Source organism: Phoca vitulina, unplaced genomic scaffold, assembly GCF_004348235.1.
Source record: "Phoca vitulina isolate PV1807 unplaced genomic scaffold, GSC_HSeal_1.0 scaffold34, whole genome shotgun sequence".
In the NCBI taxonomy this organism is placed as follows: Eukaryota; Metazoa; Chordata; class Mammalia; order Carnivora; family Phocidae; genus Phoca; species Phoca vitulina.
The window spans coordinates 288,196-296,419 of NW_022589737.1; the positions used below are offsets into that span (position 1 = coordinate 288,196).

An 8,224-nucleotide genomic window follows, 5' to 3' on the forward strand; every position below is an offset into this window, starting at 1 on the left:
GGGGAGAAGAACCATGAGAGACGATGGACTCTGAAAAACAAACTGAGGGTTCTAGAGGGGAGGGGGTTGGGAGGATGGGTTAGCCTGGTGATGGGTATTGAGGAGGGCACGTTCTGCATGGAGCACTGGGTGTTATGCACAAACAATGAATCATGGAACACTAAATCTAAAACTAATGATGTAATGTATGGGGATTAACATAACAATAAAAAAATTTAAAAAAAAAAAAAAAGGAAGGCTTATTTCTACGGTATACTTTTTTGTGCCATTTAATTTTCTTACCATACATATGTATTTTCTAGAAAAAAACCATTACTTTCTATCTGAAAGTTAATCACCCACTCTTAATCTGATCGTGCTTTCTATAAAAAAATAAAATAAAGCTACAGCAAACACTATATTCAGTAGTGAAAGCCTGAATGCTTTTACCCTAAGATCAGAAACAACACAGGGATGTCCATTATTTTCAGCTCTATTCATCATTGTATTAGAGTTCTTAGAGCAATGAGGAAAATGAAAGATCATTAAGGAAGAATCAAGTCTTTATTTGCAAGTGACATGATTATGTATATAGAAATAAAAAGATTTCCTATTTCCTCTTTTGCTAATTTAATAAGTAAAATATTTAATAAAAGAAGCTAGCAAGGTGGCTGGATAAAAAATTAATGCATGACCCTTGAACAACACAGGGGTTGGGGTATCAACTCCCACATGATTGAAAATCCACATATAAATTTTGACTCCCCAAAAACTTAACTACTAATAGCCTACCATTGACTAGAAGCCTTACTGATAACATAAACAATTAATTCATATTTTGTATATTATATTGTATATACTGTATGAGCTAGAGAAAAGAAAATGTTATTAAGAAGGGATGCCTGGGTGGCTCAGTCGGTTAAGCATCTGCCTTCAGCTCAGGTCGTGATCCCAGGGTCCTGGGATCAAGCCGCACCAGGCTCCCTGCTCGGCCGGGAGCCTGCTTCTCCCTCTCCCTCTCCCCCCCCCCACCCCCCGATTGTGATGTCTCTCTCTCTCTCTCTGTCAAATAAATAAAATCTTAAAAAAAAGAAAATCATAAGAAAAAATACATTTACAGTACTATACTGTAAAAAAATCCATGCATAAATGGACCCACACAGTGCAAACCCATGTAGTCCAAGGGTCAACTCCATATAAAAAGAAAATGTATTTCTATATACTAGTAATAAATAATAAAAAATTAAATTTTAAGGGACCCCTGGGTGGCTCAGTCTGTTAAGAATCTGCCTTCGGCTCGGGTCATGATCCCAGGGTCCTGGGATCGAGTCCCGCATCGGGCTCCCTGCTCCATGGGGAGCCTGCTTCTCCCTCTGCCTCTGCCTCTCTCTCTCTGTCTCTCATGAGTAAATAAAATCTTTTTTAAAAGATTAAATTTTTAAAAACCCATTTAAAACAGCATAAAAGATATCAAATTTCTAGAATAAACATAATATCCACTTCAAAACAAGACAAGAATTTTTGTTCTTATCACTTCGATTCAACATTGTGCTGGCAGAATACAGCACTTTGGCTCCAAGCCAGCTTCTCTCCAACTAGTCACATAAGAATATTGTCCCATGGTCTTCAAGTAGATCCGTAGAAATATAGCCAATACAATTTAAAGAAAAGATACGGCCTTTTCTCTAAATGATTCTAAAGGAATTGAATATCTTCTTGAAAAAAATAATAAACTTACTGCCTCACACCATACATTATAACTAATTTAAAATTGATCAAAAATCTAAACATTAAAGGAAAAACAAAGCTTTCAGAAGAAAACATGAGAATATATTTATAACTTCGTAATAAAGATTAAATAGGACACAGCACTAACAGTCAAGAAAAAAGTTGATAGATTGAGCTTCATTAAAATTAAAACATCTATTATCAAAAAGACATCATTAGGAATGGCCATCTGAATGGGCAAGACACAGACTGAACAAAAATAACTACAATGTGTATGTCTAAAAAAGGACTCATATCCAGAATATGCTTTCTTAAAACTCAAACTAATAAGAAAAAAAAACTAATGACGTACTATATGTTGGCCAAATGAACTTAATAAAAAATACATATATATATTGGCAAAAAAAAATAAGAAAAAGAGCTTAGACACTATTTTTGTGCAGGCAAAACACTTGCACAGGCACTTCACAAAGGGTGATCTCCAAATAGCTAATGAATATATTATGAATATATATCTATGTCACCTGCAAATCAACATCATTACTTATTAGGGAAATGTAAGAAAAAGACTAAAGTGATATTGCACTACATATCCAAAAGAGTAGTTAAAATGAAAAAAATTGAAAACAATCAGTGTTCAGAAGGATGAGGAGTGTCCTTACCTGGAAACTGTTGGAAGTGCAAACCAGTTTAAAATCTTTGGAATACAGATGGTAGTATTTAAGAAGCCTAGAGGTATATCTATTCTGTGACCCAATAAATCCACAGCTAGGTACAAACCTGAGAGAAATGAGTATATTTCAAAGAAACTATACGCTCATGAATGTTCATAGTATCTTTATTCAAAATAATATGCAGAAACTGAAAACAAGCCAAATATCCATTAACGGGATAATTGATAAATTGTTCTATATTCATGCAATGGAGTACCAAACAGTAATACCCAAGAACAAAATATTATACATATAATGTTATGGGTGAAACCACATTACACTTTATATTGAAAGAAAGAAGCCAGACATAAAAAAATAAATGCAATATTTTTTATATGAAGCTCAAGAATGAGCGAAATGAATCTGTAACAATAAAAGTAAAAATAGCTATTTCCAGAAAGAGAACTGGAAGTAATATTTACTGGGAAGGGACAGGGAGCAATATTCTGAAATGATGCAAATCTATCTATTGGTCTAGGTGATGGTTACATAGCCTTATATATGTGAAAAAATTCATTGACACTTAAGATTTGTGCACTTTGCTGTGCATAACTTATTTTTTTTAAGATTATTTATTTATTTGAGAGAGAGAAAGCATGAGCAAGGGAGGGACAGAGGGAGAGGAAGAAGCGGAATCCCCACCTAGCAGGGAGCCAGACACAGGGAGCCAGACGCAAGGCTCCATCCCAGGACCCCAAGATCATGACCTGAGCTGAAGGCAGACCCAGGCGCCCCCGTGTGCATAACTTATACTTCAACTTAAAGAGGAGGTGAGATTTTTTTTTATTTACCAACATTGTACTGATTTTCCATCAATCTTATGACACCCTCAACTCATAAGCAATTCAGTGATCTTTCCCTCTATAATATTATCTAAAGCACAGTCCTCTCCTACACTTTCATTTCTTTTATTACATCCCTATTGAACAGAACCATTCTAAAGGACAAAACTAAACATTTATCCTAACTTTACTTTTTTTGTAATAGAAGAGAACTTTCCTAAGCAAAGTTAATAAGTCAAGGTATCTTGCAAACAGTTCACATACCATTGCTTCTAAAAGAACTGTTACCACTAATAATGTATTCAGGCCAAAAAATTGTTCTTCTGTTTCTTTATGTAAGCTGTGCCTCCATTTACCCAATATTGTTAATATATGACCTGTCCTGACTCCACCATCTCTTTGCCTTACCCTTATGTTCTACCATTAAAAAAAATCACAGCTATATGCAATGCTTTAAAATACAATGGCAACTGCCTTCCTGATGAATAGTTGGTTGGTACTACTCTAGTGACTCACGTCTACCCAAAACTATTGCTCAGTTACATCATTCAGACACTTGAAGTAAGTTTCCAAATTCTACCTTATTAGTCTGTAAATAATGAGTGAAGCTTGTATCCAACATTTTTAACTCCCTTAAATCTGTATATCTCTCCATTAGAAGATCTAATAACTTAGCCTGCATCCTTATAGCTCTGGACACTTCCTCAGTGGCTATCATGTTTGATTCTATATGGAAATTTACTTCCCACCAAAAAAACTTACATCTTTTAGCATTTTTCAAGATCAAATTACCACATTTTTCACCTCCAACATTGTTGCAAAAATAGTGTTCCAAAGATTAACTCTTGAAAAGTTGTATGACATCACTATAAATAGATTAGATTTCTTTAAATGCAAAAATAAAAATAAAAACCTTTGAAATGAAATCTGCCAGGGAAAATGTGCATCACAATAGTGTGGCTAAAGGAAAGAAGAACAAAGTGGAGTAGAATTCAAGGGCTCGGATTCCAGTCCCAGCTCTGGCACGAGATACATGTGTGCCCATGGGCAACCTACAAAATATTTATACTTGATCTTAGCCAAAAGGCCGAGAAGCAATGTACTACAAAATATTTATGAGTCTCCAGTGTGTAATGCATCACATGAAGAGCTAGATTAAATTATTTCTTAGGCCTCTTCAAGAGTAACCATCTATAAGTGTGGAAACTACTTTTATAAAATGATTAGAATAGTTAGGGTGGAATAAGGAGTAGAGAGAATACTTATGCTTAAGAACAAGTTAAAATTTTTCCTCTAAGAATAGGAGAACAAATACTGGCATTTGTTCCCCTCATTGGAGAGAAAAAGAAACTCTGATAAACAAAACTTTGGGTCTCCTTTCTCAGGCATTTTCAAGAGAAGATTTTTCTGCCTAAGGTTCTCTTCAGGGCAACTTTGACATCCTTGTTCCTCAGACTATAGATTAATGGGTTGAACCTGGGCACCACAGCAGTATAGAATATGGAGGACACTTTCCCCTGGTCAAGGGGTAAAATAGAAGGTGGTTTGAGGTACATAAAAGCTCCTGACCCAAAGAAAAGAGATACCACAATTATATGGGAACTGCAGGTACTGAAGGCTTTGGATCTACCCTCAGTAGAACTAATGTGGAGAATACTAGAAAGAACGAAACCATAAGAGATGAAAATGGTCACAATGGGTACCCCAATGCCAATGGTCACAACAATGAAGACCACCAGCAAATTTATATAAGAGCTATTGCAGGAGAGCTCAAGGAGGGAATGATGTCACACATATAGTGATTGACAAAGTTGTCAGCACAAAAGGTTATAAACATTATGTTTCCCATATGGGCCACAGCACCAAACACTCCTATCCCATAAACACCCAGCAAAAGGAGTAAACACACCTGAGGAGACATAGTGACTGTGTACAGCAATGGTTTACAGATGGTGACATAGCAGTCATATGCCATCGCTGACAGGATGTAGGATTCAGAAAAGACAAAGAAGCAGAAGAAAAAAAAACTGAGTCATACACCCTGCATAGGAAATGATATTTCTCTTTGAGACAAAACCTACTAGCATTTTAGGGGTGAGAGTAGTGGAATAACTAAAATCTATGAAGGACAAGTTGAAGAGGAAAAAGTACATGGGAATATGAAGGTGAGAATTCAGCCCAATCAGGGTTATCAGGCCCAGGTTCACCACCGTGACCACATAGAAACCTAGAAATAGGAAGAAGAGGGGCATCTGGAGTTCTGGCTCATCTGTTAAGCCTGCGAGGACAAACTCTGTCACAGAGGAGACATTATCTGCAGCCATTGTCTGTAAGGGAAAAAGAAGTCACTAGACAGAGAGAAGGCTACACACCATGGAAGTGCAAGGAGTAACGGAGAAGACAAGGATAGGAACATTTACTGAGTACTATGGGATAGGTGCTGTTCTAAATGCTGTGTGGCATTATGATTATCCCCATTTCACAGATGAGGACCCTGCACCTAAGTGACTTGCACAAGTCTCAATGCTGCTAAGTTACAGTAGAAGGTGAACTCGGGTGGTCTGGCTCCTGGGGTTTGAGGTTTTACCCCCTCTGCTACAGGACAGACCAGGTCAGGCAGGCACTCACCCTCCTGCTTGGAGTCACAATGCTGTTCTCCACTAGCTCTCATCCATCTCTTTCATGGACACTCAAACGGCCCTGGTGAACAGAAAGTGACAACTCAGAGCTCAGACCCTCTGCTTCTGCTTCTCTACTTTGAGGATCAAAACTCTAATTGTCTTGCTGAGCTGAAGAACTTGATCTGATTGTAGCTTTGGCCCAAGTCTCTTGTCCAAATTCTAGGCATGAGACAGCATCCTTTCCTAATGCCCATGATAACACAAGACTAAAGAGTTTTATTCTGGATTGGAGATCTCAGTGATGTAGTTAACAGAGAATCCCTTAGGATCACTGCTCCAGAGACCCCCCTCCCTGAGGAAGAAGAAAATTTGTTTATGCCCTTGATAAAGCTTGATGTGGCTTTCAGTGACCTAGCCTTTCATTCTGGTTACATCTTTGTAAGCACAATTAACAACAAAGCCTTATGGGAAAAATAGTACTTGCTTCCCTGTATTGAGCACTTACTGTGTACCAAACACAGTATAGATCCAGCACCCTTATACTAAAACCAAGTTTCTAAAGCAATGCACAAAAAATAGTACCTTGTTTATTCCTCACAACAGCCTTATAGATTAGACCTACTAATCTCTCCTTTAAAGTGAGGGGCACACTGCTTGTAGGTTCCAGAATCTTGAGTCAAACCCTAGTCTGTCCAATTCTAAACTTCTTAGTCTTTATCACTAAGCATGCTACCTCCTTCTAAGTGACAGTGAAACCTCTGAAGCAGCATTTTTACTTACTAAGATCTCATGAGAGTCTTTATAGTTAAAAACAAGTACTTATATAACTTTAAGGGAATGTAGGAAGTATTAAAACCAGGAAAGGTAAAATTAGGGTAATCAGACTTTAGAGAAGGATATTCATTATTTCAATCACATCCAATATATACCAAGAACTATTTGCACCTTCGCCAAGCCTAAAAATAAACTTTCTCTGAATTTTCTCCACTACTTGATCCTTCATTTTAAGCTTGATTATTAAAAACAAATAACTTGCCAAACAACTAATAACAGCTTCTATCAAGACCTAAAGGCAGAGAACAGACTCTACTGCCAATATGTCAGATAATGGGAAGTTGATGAAAGACTTTGAACAAGGATGGCATTCTTTCAACACCTACCAATTAAACATCTACCCAATCCCTGAAACTCTTCCAAGTCCCGGTAATTTCTTCAGTGAAAAAACACAGTGATCCCTGCCCTCATGGGGCCTTTATTCAAGTGGGGAAAGACAGAAAATACGTGAAAGAAAGAGACAAAACATGTAATATGAAAAGTTATATGAGGAAAAGGAATGTGAGGGACAGGGATAGAAAAGGCAAAGTTTACAGATTTCAGTTTTAAATAGAATAATCTGACATTCGAATGATGACTTTGAAAGAGACCTGAAAAGTGTTTGCTTGGTAAGATCAGTTACTCTAATAAAACACTGGACATTCATCTCTTAATGCAGCACCTTTCCACAGCATCACATTTTTGTCCTGCACTTTAAATGTAATATGTTAACCCACATTATTGGATCTGAGGGAGGAAATTCTGACGGTAGTAACAGCATAGAGGGGCAAGAGACCTTGCTGAGGTTTTAGACAATCACAAGTCACACAATGTAGGTTATTAACTGAGACTAATGTAAAGATTAATAAAATTTGTGTGGCAACTTTTCCAGAGGCTTTTATATATTAAGTATGGCAAATTTTCTATCCAAAAAAATAGGTCTCTATTTGGATAAATTCAAGTGTCAGCGGATGAGTTATTTTTTTGCTGTGTTAAGAGCTGAAGACCTCTTGGAGAACTTAAGAAACCAAAACACAAAGGCAGAAGTCCATCTTCCTCAGGCAAATCCAACTAAAACCTCTGTACACATGCCTGTGTATGTTTGTGAGTGTGCGCACACACATCAGTGAGGACTTGCTCGCCCTCGGCTAAGACTCAACAATGACAGTGCCTCATCTGTCTGTTTACACTTAGAAATTTCCATAGCCCAGAGCAACTCTAATGAATCCCAGTCCCTGTTCTCAATCCCTCTATACATATTTAAGAAATAGAAAAAACAATCCATTATCAAAAAATTAAAATAAGCACTACAAGTAAACTCTCCTTAAGACCTAAGGGCAAAGAAGACCTCAGGGGTTTATTAAGTGTTCACTTTCCTTTAGGAATCTTAGAGGGTTCTTGAATGCATGATGCAACACCAGAAAAAATTCTAAGATTTTTGTCACCTCAGAGGTGGTTTCCATGGGAATTTCATTTCAAATGCATCTAGATTTTATTTCAAGTGAACCAGGGCTTATATAAAGTCATTCTTATTATTGGCTTCTTCCAATACAAGCAGAAAGAAACATAGAAATAAATATTCTCGATT

At 37.0% G+C, this 8,224-nt stretch overlaps 1 pseudogene; it reads right to left on the bottom strand.

The window, feature by feature from the left end:
* Window positions 1-3,254: 3,254 nt before the first annotated feature.
* On the bottom strand, window positions 3,255-6,767 carry LOC116645898 (annotated as a pseudogene).
* Between the last annotated feature and the right edge of the window lie 1,457 nt (window positions 6,768-8,224).